This window comes from Callospermophilus lateralis, chromosome 5 (assembly GCF_048772815.1).
Source record: "Callospermophilus lateralis isolate mCalLat2 chromosome 5, mCalLat2.hap1, whole genome shotgun sequence".
Lineage (NCBI taxonomy): Eukaryota > Metazoa > Chordata > Mammalia > Rodentia > Sciuridae > Callospermophilus > Callospermophilus lateralis.
This window is the reverse complement of record NC_135309.1, coordinates 2,156,714-2,173,928: the sequence shown is the minus strand read 5'-3', so window position 1 is coordinate 2,173,928 and position 17,215 is coordinate 2,156,714. Positions and strand designations below refer to the sequence as shown.

General features: G+C 45.7%; 1 protein-coding gene across 1 annotated transcript in view; it reads left to right on the top strand.

Moving 5' to 3' along the window:
* The first annotated feature begins 1,488 nt into the window (after positions 1 to 1,488).
* The window catches only part of LOC143399525 (uncharacterized), a 70,348-nt gene continuing 54,621 nt past the window's right edge, over positions 1,489 to 17,215 (top strand). Inside the window, exon 1 of the mRNA XM_076856234.2 lies at positions 1,489 to 1,686. The gene's annotated coding sequence lies outside the window, so the exon portion shown is untranslated. The remainder of the gene's footprint in view (positions 1,687 to 17,215) is intronic.

The following is a 17,215-nucleotide window of genomic DNA, read 5'->3' as shown; positions in this document are numbered from 1 at the left end:
ACCAGGTGTCCCTGACTCAGTCAGGCTAGGTGGGGATCCAGAGCAACCCCCTAGCAGCCACCAATCAGCATGAGACAGGGAAATACCTGGGATGCCAGATGACCCTCCCAGTAGTTTATGGTATTGAGAAACCATGTAGTTCCACAGGAACACCCCTCTTGGGTTAAGCCAATCAGTTCAAATGAATACCCCTTTTGTACTGACCAATCACCCTTACCCAACTTGTTCCTGCCAGTGAATGTGCTAATCAAGTTTTAGAGTTGTTATTTGATTTTCCTGTGGCGTGTGATTTGCTAAGAGATGCTATTATGTATGTGGGGGTCCCTGCCTTCTCCAAAGAATGTATAAAACTGCTGGGAACCCTGGGCTGGGGGCCTCTTAGCGTCTCCAGTTGCTGTGTGTGCGCTTGCGAGGAGGACCGAGCTAGGTCACAATAAACACCTCTTTGTTGCTTACATCGATCTTGGTCTCTGGTGGTCTTTAAGGGGTCCCGAATTCAAGCATAACAGGGAGCCCAGCTGCCGCCACCTGTTTATCCTCCTCCTCCACTGCAGTCGCCCCGCGGCACCTCCCCCCTCTCCGAGCATCTGGCCCTTGGAGGCAGCTAGAGGGCTGGGGACTTGGCAATGGCCTGGGGATTGGCTGTGGCCTGGGGATTGGCTGTGGCCGCTGCCCTAGGGCAGGCAGCATTGGCCCAGCGCACAGGCTGAGCGATGCCCTGGGCAAGGGCGCTCCTGCACACAGCTGACTGAGCGCCCCCCCCCCTTCCTTCTCTGGGGATAGGCCCAGGACCTAGCTGAGAGCCAGAGAAGGGGGCGTGAGTCAGGGCCCCAAAGCCGAAGCTTCCAAGCCACTATGGCCTTTTTGAGCCCCGACCCCCAAGAAGGCTGAGTTTAGGTACCCCCTCGCCAACCATCATAATCTCCAAACCAGGCATTTGGGCATTTTTTGAGCCATTAATATTTATTTATTTATTTATTTTGTGTGCTGCAGGGGATATTTGAAGCCTTTTTTTTTTTTTTTCTGGGGGGTATTGAGCTCCCACTCTCCAGACCACCTCTTAGTCTCCTCCCCTCCTGAGACCCTTTTGACTCCAGCCCCATTCCCCCTCCGCTGATGGGTTCATTGTGAGCTCTGCAACAGGCTGCAAAATCTGGCAAGGGTCAGAGGAGGAGGAGAAGGAGGAGGAGGTTGAGGGTGGCGGTGGAGTGGCGGAGGGAGGGAGGGGCCGCAGGGGCCCGGGGGCGGGGGGGGGGGGATCGCGGTGAGGAGGAGTAGGAAGTTGGCTTTTTTTTTTTTTTTTTTTGCATAACTCTGCCCAGCCGAGTGGCCTCCAGACTTCCCGGGACTGCCGCTGGGACCGGGAGCCCCCAGCTGCCACATTGCAACAGGCTGGGCCCCAGCGTGCCCCCTGGGCCTCCCTCCACCCCCAAGTGGCCCAGCCCGGCGCCCCCCTCCCCCGCCCCCGCCCCCAGAGGCCACCCCGACCTGCTGTCCGCTCCCCGCAGCCTGCTGACCCGGATGCAAAAAAAAAAAAAAAGTTTCAGAGAGGCAGGCAGAGAAAGGGGAGAAGGGTTACCTGGAGAGGCACGGGGCGGTGGAGGGAGCCAGCTGCGGAGGGCAACTGAGCACCTGGAGCCCTGGACATGTCCAGGCGGAAGCAGGCAAAGCCGCGCTAGGTTAAAGGTGAGCGAGCAAGGCGCGTTGTGAAGCCAGATTTAAAGTTAGGTAGTCAGTGTAGTCAGGTAAATCGGGTCTAATATCGAGTGAAATCTAAAATGGAGGCCATGCTGGGAATGACTCAGGGAAAACGCAGGACAACTCATGGAATGTTAATGGAGCCCAGGAAACAGCCCCAACAGACTTGGAGATAGCCCATCCCAAAAGGTGATAATTAAGCCCACCTGTAGGCCTCCAACCTACATTCCATCACTGAAAGAACTATAAAAAGGGGAAAGAACAGCCCTTCCACGGATTCCACCTCTTGGGTCCCCTTCTTCCTCCGGGAGAAGTCTTTTCTGCTGTCCTTTAATAAATTTCTAATTTCTACTCTGACCTTGCCTCGGCGTGTGCTTTCTGGTGTTATTCTTCAACATTGGGGAAGCAAGAACTCGTCACCGGTCAACAGCGGTTTCATATTGGAGGTCCCACCAAGATTCTACACCGAGGTAAGTGCACGCACCCCATGTCTGTTTGAGGTGCATCTTTCTCTCTTTCTCTCTGGAGGGTAAGGTGGGCACCCGACGGCTACTTAAACGCAGTTAGTGCAGCCGCCACTCTTCAAGACTCGGGTGAGAGGTTTCCCGGCCTAGGCAGCTCTTAATCACCTGTTCAATACAGAGCAGGCATGTTGGGTTCTGCCAAAGCCGCTTCCAACTTTTCTGTCTGGGCCCGGAGAGCAATTGGCGTGAGTACACGGTGTCCTGAATCCCGATCTGCCTCGGATGCGTGGAGGTGGGGGAAGGAGTTTGGAACAACTGCGGAATTCCGGTCTGGGCTACTCTCAGAGGATTCTTAAGGTTCCTTTCTCTTGAACCTCCTCCCGACAGCCCCCAGGGGTATCTAGGGTGATCGGTAGATGAATGGCACTGAGGGAAAGCCCCAATCACATTTGCCTCCGTATGGGCTATGCAACACTCCAAACCCCGCATCCAATCCCTCCTGGATGCTCCCCTTCCTTTGCAGGTCAGAAATGTTAGCAATTCGGGTTGAGACTGAGAAAGGCATGAGATAATTAGTAAAATCTGCCCAGGTTCCCTAAGGTGCATAGGTAACTTTCAATAGTCTGTTTTACCGCCCAATGTTTAAAATGAGCTGTGTTCTCTTTAAGCTGCTAGAGAGGCATTTTTAGAATCAACTCCTCAGGTAATCTGCTAATCTACAGAGCAAAGGCAACAAAGGCATGTTTCTCTTTACAATGGGTTTTTAGTGGCCAGGAGGATACAGTAATGCCCTTAAGTCTGAATCCTCCCAGGGTCTCTGGCACAGGGCAAACTGAGACCCTAGCACTTTGCTAAAGGGGACCAGAAACCCCTTGGCAAAGCAAGGTGAGAGACGGGTTTTCTGGACCATTTAGGAAGCTCAAACCTAGGGAGACATCCCTAATGAGAACAGTTTTCTCTGGCGCAGCGTGGGCGCCTGAGTCCTGTTTTCTTCTCACTCAGACGGGAGCTTCTCTCTCTCCAATACGCCAGGTGCACCACTAGCCTGTGTATTAAAAAATTGGGACAGTTTGATAAAATTTACAAAAAGGAAATGGTGTGAGGTGCTGTATGTTCAGATTTTCGTTGCTCTAAGAGAAAATCCTAAATTATGCCAACAGTGTAAAGTAGACTTAGCTATGATATCTGCTATGAAGAGAAAAATTTGAGCCGATCAAAGTACATACCCTCTTCCCCCTTCAAGACCTAAGGCAGATAAAAACTGACGCTACTGGAAAAGTTAGGAGTTATGCCAGATTGCCTGGGATTGGGTCTATCCAAAGGAGCTAATCCTATAAGTAAGGGGAGACTGAGGATTTCCCAGCAGCTGCCAGAGCCACCTTCGCTCTGGGGAAATTCCTCATTCCTTCCCTGCGCTGTAAGGATTACTCCACCTGAATGCAGTAAAGTCAGTCACACTGAGGCCCTTAATTTTACACCTATAGTTGCCCCTATGTGAAAACATCTGGTCCACTCATGGGGAAATCTATGGTGCCACTGATAGGAGTCATAATTAAATGGAAGTTCAAAACCTGGAGAGATATTTTCTTATCTAGTTGTCTGATTGTTTCTTGGGGATAATCTAGGCTAAATGTGTGTCTAAAAGATGATGTTTCATTGTAACATCTGGTATCTAAATGAGTTTGAAGCATTGCACAATCTTGCAGTTAAAAGTTAGGGTTAGGTAATTATTTAGTTTGTGATTTCAGATAATTCATGCCAGAGAACTTAGATACTTAGGATAGAAAATTAAAAGAACTCTACTTCCAAGTTGGCAAGTAACTCCCAATCATTCAGTTTTATTTTTTCATCAATTTTGAACTGGGTAGCCTGAAAAGATTTCACTAGGTGTACCAGTGCATTAATTTGGGCAAGGATAGTAAATTATGATTTGGTATCTGTTCCCCTTAGTGTGTAAGATTCAGGAAAAGAAAATGTTGGATTGGGACGTTGGTCTGGCTTATTGAAATAACATTGAATAGCAACAGTCTTGGAAATTTTTAAAGCTTAATTTTGGATATACATGGTAGTGTGTAGTTCTCTTTTAAAATTTTTTCAGGTGATTTAATGTAACTTAGTACTACTTTAGAATCTTCAGAACAAAGAAAGTGGCTTAATGATCCTGAAGGGATCTCTTCTGATGGTAGCTTTATATTATTAAGCAAGATCCTATTTTCAGTTTTGTGTGAGCAAGTTTTTCTAGTGTAGGAAAATGTAAAGGTATGAAATTTTATAAATTGTATCTTAAACTTGATCATAATTTTCAACATCCAAACCTGAAAATTGTGACTTATGGTTAAAATGCCTTAGGCATGAGGTTTGTGCTCAGAATTCCAGTTTTCCCAGACCTCAGCCAGGACTTAAGCTCATATGCAAATAGAAGAAGCCTGGAGCACTCAGTAGGAGACAGATCTGAGGCCCAAGAAGAAAAAATAGTAAAAGTGTCTTTTTATGGGAACTCAAACTAGATTAAACCAAAGAGTAATTACAGGCCGGTCAATTTTTTCTAGGACTTTTGCTTTTTTTCTTAGATTCTGTATTTTTTTTGAGCTCATGATTTTGATCCTACAGACAAGTTAATGTTTTTCTGATAAGTTCTATTTTTGATCAACTATGGAGTTTTTAAACATTGCAATGAGATTTCACCTGAGAAAGCAACAAGGCCTTTACTATTGTGTTGTGTTACACTGTGTTACGTGTTGTATGTCTGTATGTGTGTATGTATGTTCATATATCATGCAGTGATATGCCAATTGACAGATGAGGAGCGCTCATGAAAAATTTTAAAAATGGATCCAAATATCTTTGATTCACGTGATTCAGATGGCTCAATTTAAATTAGGTAAACAGATGAAAGTAAAGATGTCTTTAAAATTAAGCTTATTATAAGTTTTTCTAGGTGTTCAAAAATAAAACCTAACAAAATGTTGATGTGTATAAAATAATCTGATTAAATTCAAAATTTACAAGTATTGTTTCAAAATGTGAACAGAAGGAGGTTAACAGATAAAAAAGAAACTAGAAGGTTCTAGGTATGGATTTCATAGAGGGAAAATGTGTTTCTGGATAAGAGTCTATATGATTAAGTAATTAAAAGAGTTTAAGTAAATGATATAAAGAAGGTCTGTGTAAGTTGCTTATAAGTGTAAGTTTTTGAGCAAGTAATCTTAAAGAAATTAAACAGCTGGTTAAACAAGTGCTGTTGTTTTAGAGAATTGTGCTATGTTATCTCTTTAAAAGCTAAACTTGGTTAATATAAACATCAATGTAATTGGTGCTATTAATATGTTCACATCTTCCAGGTATACAAGTCTGTTAGGTAGAAGCCTTAGAAAGAGCATTATATCAAGCTGGTGTTCTAAAGTTATATGGTAATTTTAGGCTTAAAAGAAAGACATGTTGGAGATATAATTAAATCATTTGTGTTCTATAACTGGACTTGTTATCAATAAGTTATGTAAAGTTCCATGTTACTTTTTACACTGAGATACAATTTAAATGTATTTTTAAGTTAATGAGGGCTTAATCTATGTAAAGGTTTTATTGCAAAACACAAAAGTACTTTGCTACTTTTCTACAAAAGGTTAGAAGCTTTCAGCCTTTCTTTAATTCATGTTTTAGATGTGATATTATGTTATGTTTGCTCAAGTTCACAATTTATGTAGGCTTTGTAAAATAATGTTTAAAAAGCAAAGATCAGTTTCAGAACTATAGTATTTAAGATCTATGAAGAGCCCCACCTTACTTGAGATAAAGCTCTGTGTCCCATCTCACTGCATGTGAAAGTGACTATGAAAGAAGTAGGCTAGATTTCAGTACATTTAAAGTTGTGCCCAAAAGTTGTTTTTTGTCAAGATTACTAGGATCTCAAACAGGGGATATAATGTATAACTCCACCAAAATTTAAGGTAGCTATTACATGAACTAAATATGTTTTTACTCTTGATAATTTTATCTTGTAGTTTTCAAAATGGCTTAAAGATTGCCTGTTAATGTTTTGCAGAGGTACTGATTTAAGAACTCACAACCTGGGTTAATGTAAGATAAGGAGTTATCACCTACAGGATAGAGAGATAGACATTAAAGCCCAGTGCTCTTAATATAAGGCTGTTAAAACTTATTTGCTGGATGTTTAAGATTAAGTTTTAAAATTAAAATTTTGGCTGTTGCCCTCTGAGTCAGTCTGAGTCAGGGGATAGGGGACTTTTCCAAAGAGCTTTGCAACTCTAGGCCACATAACCTCCCGATCAGGGAGATTAATGAGACCAGTGGAGGACAGAAAGCCAATCAGTGCATTTGCTGTGAAGAGGAGGGTCATCAGAAAAGGGAGACATGCCTGATGCTTCCGAGGGAAGCCACATGGTCAAGCAAGGCCTGGACCCATCCTAGCGCAAATGGCACTAGCAGATCTGAGAAGCTGCTGTAAGTTCCCGAGGACTCCCAAGGAAACTCAGCTGACTGTTAACAATAGATGGAAACAAAAGTCAGTTTGACTTGTTTCATCTAAAACACTTAGCAAAGACAGTCAAAGCCAAAACACAGCTATTCCTGGGCATTTTAAATAAAATAATAGTTAAATGTAACTTCCATAAGTAAGTAAACTGGAGGCTTCAAAAGAGATTCTCAGACAGGAATGCCTGATAACTATCAAAAGGAACTGCCAGAGTAGTTAGTTCAAGGCCTTTGTTTGCTAGTATGGTTATCCAGCCCTAAGTTACAGAATTAAAGATTTCTCTATTAGACACAGAAGTCATACTAGTAAAAGGATTTTGCAAGTCAGATGACATTAAGTTATTAAACTGTATCTTAAGGAAAAGGACATCTGTAACCCTAAAAGTTAAATGTTGTGTTTACATCCCTGACAATTCTAGCAATGTGACAAATTTCCTTAAAGATTTACATGCTCAGATAGAAGCCATGTCCTCAGCAACTTTGTCATGGAAACAATATCTTAGCTCCTGGTTCTTGGTACTTCCTGGTGGAAAACATTGTTAGTCTTTGTCTTTGCCATCATACTCATTGGCATATTCCTGTGCTATGGGATTTATTGCTGCATCAATCTGGTTCCAGTATTAATGAATTCTTGTTTCTCTTATAGACCACCCATCACTCAAATGGCCCTCCAGTCTATTACTTCTCAATCAGACTTCTATCATCTATCACTACATAGACCCAATTTTTAAAGGGGGACTCCAAACTGCTTGCCCCACACCGTCCCTTTTCAGCCTGAAGAAGCCAGAGAGATTTTCTTCGCCCCCCTTCCTTACAGCAGTAAGGAGTTCCCAAATTAGAGGGGGGAATGAAGCCAGATTTAAAGTTAGGTAGTCAGTGTAGTCAGGTAAATCGGGTCTAATATCGAGTGAAATCTAAAATGGAGGCCATGCTGGGAATGACTCAGGGAAAACGCAGGACAACTCATGGAATGTTAATGGAGCCCAGGAAACAGCCCCAACAGACTTGGAGATAGCCCATCCCAAAAGGTGATAATTAAGCCCACCTGTAGGCCTCCAACCTACATTCCATCACTGAAAGAACTATAAAAAGGGGAAAGAACAGCCCTTCCACGGATTCCACCTCTTGGGTCCCCTTCTTCCTCCGGGAGAAGTCTTTTCTGCTGTCCTTTAATAAATTTCTAATTTCTACTCTGACCTTGCCTCGGCGTGTGCTTTCTGGTGTTATTCTTCAACATTGGGGAAGCAAGAACTCGTCACTGGTCAACAGCGGTTTCAGTTGGAACTAGGAGGGAGAGAGAGAGGGAGGAGAGACCCGCGAACGGGCGGGTGTACCAGGACCCATGCGAGCAAGCGGAGAGGAGGAGGAGGAGGAGGAGGCGGCGGAGGAGGAAGAGGAGGGGGAGGAGGAAGCCAGGAGCGGAAGGCCGAGGCGGTGGAGGGGGCACATCGTGGACATCCTACCCACCGGGACCCTTGCCGGGCCTGGAGCCACCAGTTGCAGGGACCCGGGCCTGGGGTCGCCTAAAACAGGGGTCGCTCCCTCCTTGCAAACCCGGGCCTGTGTGGCCAATCAAGGGGTGCGCCCAACTTGGCGGGGATTGTGAATCTCGGTGCTGGCCAGAGGAAGAGGCAGCGAGGAGGGGCGCCCAGGAGGCTGGCAGCTTCGAGGCCGCCCTTGCTGGCCCCGGGCCTTGCTGGCTTTCTCCAACCCCCTCCTTGTCGCTCGGGGATGTGGAGAGCCGCCGGGGCTGCCTGCGCCCACTTCAGTTGCGGCATCGGGCTGGCCATCACGCCGGCCATCAGGCCCCCCTCCCAGCCCCCTGCCCAGGCCGGGCTCCCAGCTGGGGCCGCCTCACTTACTGCCTGCTCTGCAGAGACCAACCGGGCAGGGAGACTCTGCCAGGAGTTCATTATCTGCGCCCCGCGGGCAGGTCGCTGGTCCCCCAGGGAGCGCTGCAGCCATCCTCTTATTGTGCCCGGTACTCACCTTCTGCACCCTGGCCAGCTTCCTGCACCGAGTCCCCAGGTTGCGCACGTTTGGGATGAGATATGGATGTGTAGGTACACACACACACACACACACACACACACACACACACACACGTACTCCTTCTCCTTGCTGTGCTTTCTATTTACACTATGTCCCCAGCTCCAGGGGCCCCTGGAGAGCAGAGGCCCTGAGGAGAGGCAGTGCACAGGCTGAGCCACTCCCCTGCCATTTTCCCCTAACAAGCCGTCCTTGTCCTCTCCTGGCCTGGCCTGCTGCTTTGTCCCAATTCCAGCCCCTGGGATGGGTGCTTAGCCGCTTGGAAACACTGAGGGATGATTGAGGAACAGGATGAGGGTGTCTGTATGCCTCTGAAGCCTTAAAATCCTGAGGCTCTTGTCCTCTCCCAACACCCTTGATGACCTCTGGCCACAGCCCAGTTCTGCTCTGAAAATTTAATGTCCTGAAGGCCTGCGCGGGAAGGCCCTGGTGCCCTGCTCTCTTCCTGCCAGCCTTGCTCTTGGCTGGAGTGGTTGAGACTGAATCTGGCAACAGGGGTGATACACTAGCCAACTCCCTCCTCCTAAAGTCCTAGGAAAGCCAGTGGCAGCCGGCCTGAAGAGATGCTTCCTGTCATCCTAGAAGAAAACCAACTCAGTTCAACTTTCAGCAGTGGGACTGCACCTCTATTACGCTTTGGGAGAAGTTGGTCTTACTTCTGCTCCTTGTTCTGTATCCCAATTCGGAATAGCCTGTTCTGTCTCACAGAGGTGGGGGTACCAAAGGTGTTCTGATCAAGAGAAGGAAACCAGAAGAGAGACTCCCAGAAGAGAAGAGGGAAGAAGGGTCAATGTTTGTCCTTTTCCTGAATAGAAGTGCACCCACAGTTTTAAGTAATATTTGATTTATTTTCTCTTTTCCTGGCTCATTGTTCACTCCTTCTAGAGCCACTTAAGAAGAAGATATTGGAATTGGAACTACTGGATGCAAAAAGAGTTTTCTTTAAATTAGGCAGTTGATTTTGGGTTAAACTTGCGTTTTTTTTTTTTTTTTTTTTGTAAAGATGCAAAGCTTACTTACCTATAACCTAGTGATGTGTCTTCAGATCTTCTTATTTTAGAAGGCAAGCCACAGAAATAAAAGGTAGAACAGTTTGCAGTGAACAGATGGGTGGGTGTTTCAGAGTTGCTTGATCGGAATTATAAAACCACTCTGTAGATCTCAGAGAAAGATTCAAGAATTGGTCTTTAGCCTTTCATGAAATGAGCCTTGAAATGATTTTAAATGAATCTACATGTACATGTGTGTATATGTAGCTGACAATTCAAGCAAACTGAGGAAGGAAGATAGCTAGGTGGGAGAAGACTAGTGAAGGCATTTTGCGAAGTGTTGTACATACCAGTCACACAATCTTTCTGCAGAACCTTGGCATCAGAAGCCCCCTGATTCTTCCCATGGAGCTTTACATTTTCTAAAAGCAGCCACAACCTTTGTGTCTCACCATTTTGCCTTTTATTCTGTTTACTGGAGTGCATAAGGTGGAGATGTGGCCACTTATCAAGGGAGGAATTAAGAGAGTAGATAATTTGAATAGATAAGAGTTACAGTAGGTGAGGGATTTATTGCTTTTCAAGAACTGCCCCCCTCCTCACAAGCAATATTCAAAAGTGTGTGCTTAAGTGTGGACAGCTCCCCACCAAGTGTTTGAAATTGCAAGGTCTTCACCTTTAAAGATGCTTGAAGGTGCTTCTTAAGGAACAGTGGTGCCTTTTACATTTCATTTTATTTAATTTTGCCTCCACTGCTGTTTGTCAGGGCTAATGTGGAGGCATTGTGGACTTCCCCAGCTCTGTGCATTCTGCAGTGGAAGTCGCTTGACCGTAATTCATAATTGATCTTGGAAATATGAAAGCCCGTAGCAGGAAGGAAAGACAGAAATGTAACAATTTTGAATGGATGCTCAGAGAGCATGATTTGAAAGCATAGGCATTGCTGCTTTGAAAATCAAACAGGCCTGGGGGGGGGCTCACTTTCCACTTTGGGAACACAGCCTCCCTCTGGGGTGGGGGGTCATTTGTACCCCCAGGATGTTTGTCCTTCTTTGGAAAACCCAGATTTACTGGAGGGAGGATACCCAGCCAATAGAGAAGGGGGCTGGGATGGTAGGGCAGGGAGTGAGCAGCCTCATTGGTTTTCCAAAGTCTTGTGATTTTGTTAAAAAAAAAAAAGAAAGAAAAAAGAAAAAAAAAAAACCCAAATCCATGAATGTTATGACTGATTTTCCTACACCCCTTTCCTCCTTTTTGACTCCTGGTGATGCTGCGTGGTAATTGCAATGATTTGTTCCCTTTGATAATTTTGGCCTCATTCTCCAGGCTATTCCCATCTCACTCACTGATGTTATTTTGGCTGATGATATCAGATGGTTTGGTAACGATTACCTTGCAGTTTCCTCTGTCACTCAATGTTAAGGAGTCCTGTCTCCCTTTACCCTACAGCTGGCTGCTGCTGGCTTCCTCAGATCCACGCAACTGCTTCTCTCATTTCTATGGAAAAGGAATACATCTTTTTTCCCAGCCTCAGTTTAAAACTTTTGAATAATTTGTACTGCTGTCAGTTTTTCTCCATCTAGCAAATGCCTGTTAATTACAGTTCTTAATATTAATTATCACTCAGGCTGTGTCCACATACCCCCACCCCAACATCCAAAACTACCCCCAGTGAGTTTTCTCTCTTTCCCTCGCCTTCTTTGTCTTCTTCTGCCAGTCCCGAGCTCTTCCAAAGTCCATTTTATAAATTTGATAGTCTAGGGACCTGGGAACAGTGTAGCTCGCCATTGCTAGTGTTTCCATGGAAATAATTGAGATGTAATAAATAGGGGCATTCTGAGGTTACAGGTTTCTTGATTCATCTGAGACCACATACAAGTGTAAATTGTTGACATTTGTTTGGCTAAATGTACATGATCTTGCAGGAAGGGCAAAACAAATCCTTTGTACGTTCCATAGCTTTCTATGTGGATTGGGGTAACTGATATTTAATCCTAATATTTAATCCCCTCAATTAAGTTACCTATTCCTAGCTTTGGAAGGGCCTGTTTCATTCCAGAAAACATTCTTTATGTCTAGTAATTGCTGTTTAGATTCTTACACCTCTTTTTTTGCAAAAACTTAATAAGCAATAAAATAAGATAACTATGTTTCTCTGGCAGGAGAATCCTGCTAAACATTTAACCATAAGGTGCCCAGTGTTCATTAAGAATGAAAAGTGAAAAATGCTGGTGACTTAACAGTCATAAAGTAATTCCACAGAACCCGCCAGCCCTGGCAAATGTTGTGGCCTGCTACAGCACGTTCACAGAGAAGGAGGAGGGGAAACCATGCAAGGAGGAAACCGGAGCTAGGCATCTTGGAGTACAGCTCTCCTGGCTGGAGTTGTAAGGCTGGGGATCTGGTTCAATCTAATACAAAGTTGCAATAATTGCTATATCCGTAGGCAACTCTTAAGCTGGTGGCTGTGGAATTCTTCCCCTGATGCAGGATTTAATAGTCTGGCAATTAGATGCATTGATTTCTCTTAGCTGTTCATTTGGATGTGTAAACGAAAGGAACTCACCACTGAGGCCAGCTTGCAGACTTGCAGCCTGGCTCTGGAAAAGGCTCATTTAGGTGGCAGTGGTGGGAGAGTGTGTTTTCATGGCAGCTTTAGGACCGGCTCCCTCCTCTTTTAATATTTCTCCCCATTTTAGCAATGAAATGAAGGGAGCCTGTTGTTCAAACACTGTTTAAAAAGACACAACAGTGTCTACATCTGTCTGAAAAAGTAAAAGCAACCATTGCTGCCTCTGGTGCTTCCAGAGTAACATCTTTGTCTCAGGGTGACTCAACTTGGTTGCATACTTTTGGCATGTGGTCTCTTGGATATTAGAGGGACAAAACACTTTGTCTGGACTCTTCAGCAGACTGTCTTTCTCTCTTCCTCTCCTCCACAACATTCTAGGACTTGGAGCTACCTGTACAGGAGCTCTGTCAAGCCCTGAGTGGGGGTGACCTTCTTTGGGTGTTAAGGCCATCATCTTGGACCTTTTGGAAGGCTGGTGGCTGGATACATCAACAGTTCAGAAAGTGTGTAGATTATAAACTCTCTTGAACATTAGTTCTTCCTTACTTCCTGCTCCAGGACCTGCAGTTTTCCTTCAGTGTCACTAACTTATGGCATGCAGGCATCTTAACTGTTTCGAGGTAATCTAGTGGTGGATGGCTAGGTTTCCTGATGCCCCATCCATTTTGCAAACTGGGTGGGTGGCTTTAGGTGCTTGCTTTTCCTGAACCCTAGCTGAAGTAAAGCCCAGACTTGTCTATGCATTACACTGATGTTTGCAAAGAGTATTATCTTTATGTCTTGAAAATATTTGTATAGGTATCAGGGTTTCTTCCTATCTGAGTGAGTGTCTAGGGTAATTAAAACAGAAGAGTACCTTGGAAACTCTTAGTGCCTGGTTATAATAGGTAAGCTCAATAGGTGTGGTTTGGCCAATTTGTCAATTTCTGCAAATTCCCGTTGGCTTTCAAGGGCGTTTTGTGTGTAGATATATTAGTCTGTAATCAGAGTAGTTTTGCACCCAAAATGGACTAGTGAAGCCTGGATTGGTTATATATCCCACTTGAAGTTTTCAGCGCTGGCTGTGAGTTCCCTTAGCCTGCTGTGGGTGCCAAACAGGGTGAAGTGAGTGGGGGAGATAAACATGGAAACTTTTGATTCATAGCCTACCTGCCAGGATGGGGTGGTAGCCAGCAACTGGGGTTGTGCACTCAGTAAATAAAAATACTTTACTGCTTTCAAGGATCACCAATTAGTTGGTTACTCCTCGTGGCTGTCTTTAAGGAGAGCGCTGTTTTACCTATCTTCTTGTACAAAGGTTTGATTTTAAATGTCTTGTGAAAAGGATTCTCTTTGTCTTGATTGATGTCAGGAATAAAAGCATGATGGTAATATCCCTTTGAAAGTTATTGTATTGTCAGCCCTGCCTTACAGCGGGAGGGCCTCCCAGCCTTATAGATTAGTGCTATGAAAACACTGACATTTTCTTTGATACATTGCTGTTGTTCTACTTGCAAAGTCAATTACACAATGTCGGAGCTCAGATACCCAGTTGACTTTGGAAGTAGCAGTGTCTTTAATTGCCTTCTTAAAGATATAATTTTATATTGTTATTGTTGTTTTGTTTTCTCCCTTTCCTTTTGAACCTGCCTCCCTCCCGGGTTACCTCCCCTTCCATGTGCTAACTTCACCCCCCCCCCCAGAGTCTGAACATGTGAGCAAGGCTAACACTCTGGTTTCAATTGTGACCATCCAAATTCAAAGACCGCTACATCATTATCTCTGAATTCTTCTGCTCATCCACACCACAGTGGCTTCTTATTGATATAGTGACTACAGCAGCCAAGATACATAAAAAACCCATCCAACGAGATTATAGTGTTGATAATCTCTATCAAGTGGGTTGTTCTCTGGATTGGGGGTCACTAAGGTTGGCAAATTAAGAGCTTGCTTTTTAAATTATTTTCCTCCTTCCCCTTCCTAGAGCCTGCAATTCGAGCTGAACCAGGTTCCCTGGTAGATGGGACCCTGGCAAATAGTTTTTTTTTTTTTTTTTTTTTATAGCAGATGTAGCATTCAGCTAGAGCCATTGAGTTTGGGATTTAGGATCCTGGATGGCCTTTTGTCATGGGTGGAAGGGGTCTCATAGGAGAAGCATGCAGTACATTCTCCCACTGCAGATGACAAATCGGGTTATAAGGTGTTTTTCTGAGGGGATTCCAGTCTGCCTTTTTGGCCACACTTGGGCTTGGGAAGGATTTACATCCCTGTGTGAAATCTTGCTACTGAATGGAAGGAAGCCTCCACATGTCTAAAGCTGAAAATGGTTCCAGAGGGTGTTTTTGTTTACCTGCCATCTTCACCATCCCTCGCTTCTCAAGAAAATCTGAAAGTCCTGAGTTCCCTAACCTGGTCACGGAAGAGGCGGTCACCTGGAGCAGGGGCTCGCAGAACCGTCTCTCTCGCCCCACAGAACAGGGTGTAGAAGATACACTGGCGCTGCCCGCCACCACCGCAGACTGCAGATGATGGGCTCCATCAGGAAACTCCATCCGAGGACACTAATGGTGGGCCCCCCGAAGTTATTATTATGAACCACCAGACAAGAGCCTGTGTTCGCCAGCAATTTGTCAGGACTAATTTTTTTTTCTCCAATAATTGAAAATTAATGTCTTGAAGTGAAAGCAGATGTTCATGTCATCTTCTTAAATGGGATATAAAATGGGGCCCTGTGGATGTGCTCACTAATCTAACAGCAGTTTCTCTGTCCTCCATAATGGGCATTGCTCCGCCTATGTCACCTAAGGCCAGGGATTGGGAGCTGAGAGAAGGGGGCCTGGGTGGCACTCCTTGTGCTCCTTGGGGGTTTGTTTGGGAGGGAAATTGTGCCAATAAGAATCTTTTTGTTTGAGGTCTGAAACTTGGAGAGTTCATTGTTGAGGATGTTTAGTCGCTGGAGACATATTTGCTGAAATGTGCTGGGATAGGAAAGGGAAGTATTGTGCTGGAATAGGTAAGGGAAGCCCTGGCAGGGGGAAAGTGGCTTCCTACAGATGTGTGGGTCCCCAACTGTCATATCCTTTCGCTGTTGCATGGTGAAGCTGCTTAAAGCCTCGCATTCCTGGGCCTGGATCCCAGAGACCTCTGTTCACCTCTCTGACCTGAGCAGTGGCTCAGAACTCTGCATCCCTCCTTTTTTAAAAATGGGGGTAAAATACATTTTAATCATTTTAAAGTAGTATTTAATTTTTTTTAAAGAGAGAGAGAGAGAGAGAATTTTTAATATTTATTTTTTTAGTTTTCGTCAGACAGAACATCTTTGTTTGTATGTGGTGCTGGGGATCAAACCCCCGCCACACGCATGCAAGGCGAGCGCGCTACCGCTTGAGCCACATCCTCAGCCCCTAGTGTACTATTTAAATACCCAACATTGCAACTGACACCACTCCCAAGTATTGATGTTTGGGGGAAAGCCATAAGTTCATACTTTAATCTTCCAGGACAGATGTGAAAAAACTGGCTCAGAAGTTGTGGGGTCTCAAAATCTCATGGTTCTTTTTCTTTGTCCAGAGTGAGAGGTGAGTCAGGTCTGCCTGCCGCTAAGAGAGAGCAGGAGCCTTGCCCCATCAGGGCCAGTGGGACTGGGGTGCCCGGGACAAGGACAGAAACTTTCTAGTGATCTGGTTACCATTCCCAGGATTAGAACATTTTCCCGCTCTTTGGGGGTGCCATTCTTCTGGAGACTAAGCCTGGCTGGGTGTGAGCTCCCCTAGTGGCCACCATAGGCCAGATCTCAAGTGGCTCCCGCACTTGCCTGCCAGGGCCCAGGCAGCATCAACTCACCCAGCCCAATGCACTTGGGGCATGTTTGTCTGCGATGGGGAGAAGGGAGGAGCAGCTGTTACAGGACGGCCACCTGACTGTCTTGATTTGTGGAGTCCTTGAAGCCCCATGTTGGGCCTGTAGGTCTGGGCTTTGCCTCAGTGTGCAGTCTCCTCCTCCTCTGCCTCCTCCAAAGTGCTGGGGAACTTTTTCCTCCCCTGATTTCCCTGTAATTGAGATTTGCCCTTTCATTACTGGGGCATGAATTATTTTGTGCAGTGTTGTCATTCCCTGTCCTGCTGTGAGGTTTATCTCTTCTGTTGATCCTAATTAAATAAAACATACTGTTCACCTAACTCCTGTTGCACCAAATTTTACTTGCCTGAAGCCAGAGTGATGGCCTGGTCAGGGAGCAGGGCATTCCTGGAGATAGCGGGGGGGGGGTGGGGTGGGGTGGGGGTGGAGGTGGCAGTGGCAGGTGAGGAACTGTGCCCCTTGGCCTGGGTGTGCTGGGACTATGGAGCACCTGCAGCATACAGTGTGTTTCTGCTTCCTGAACAAGAGGTTTGGTTTTGTCCTTAGTCCCCATGGGGCTGTAGGTTTGAATTAGGGGAGATGGGAGACAATCACCAGCTCCAAGGACTCCCCAGGGAGAGGACAAGGGAGGAGAGCAGGCTGGCAGGCTGGTGGCGGGAAGATGGGCAAAAGGGACAGTTTCTCGTCACCTGAGGTGGAGGCTGCAGAGAGCGATGGGTTCTCTGGGGTTCCGCAAGCAGTACACCTGTTCTTGGGGTCCCAAGAGAGCGTCTGCAGATACCCTGTACCCCCCAGAGGGACAGTGGTCAGCCAGGGACCTGGGCATGTACATTGGGAAGATTCAGGCCTTTACTGATGTTTCCTTTGAATCTCTCAAAATCTTGAAAACCACGGAAAAGGGACCCCGGAATTTCTTCATTCAGACGTGTGTGTGTGTGTGTGTGTGTGTGTGTGTGCATGCGCGCGCCTGGACCTGCACACTGCTGTACTCAGGGAGCTCTCTCTCTCTCTCTCTCTCTCTCTCTCTCTCTCTCTCTGTGTCACATCCATGCATCTTTAATTTCACACATCCATCTGCAATCTGGCTCCTACAATTTAGGGGCGTGGGGACTTAT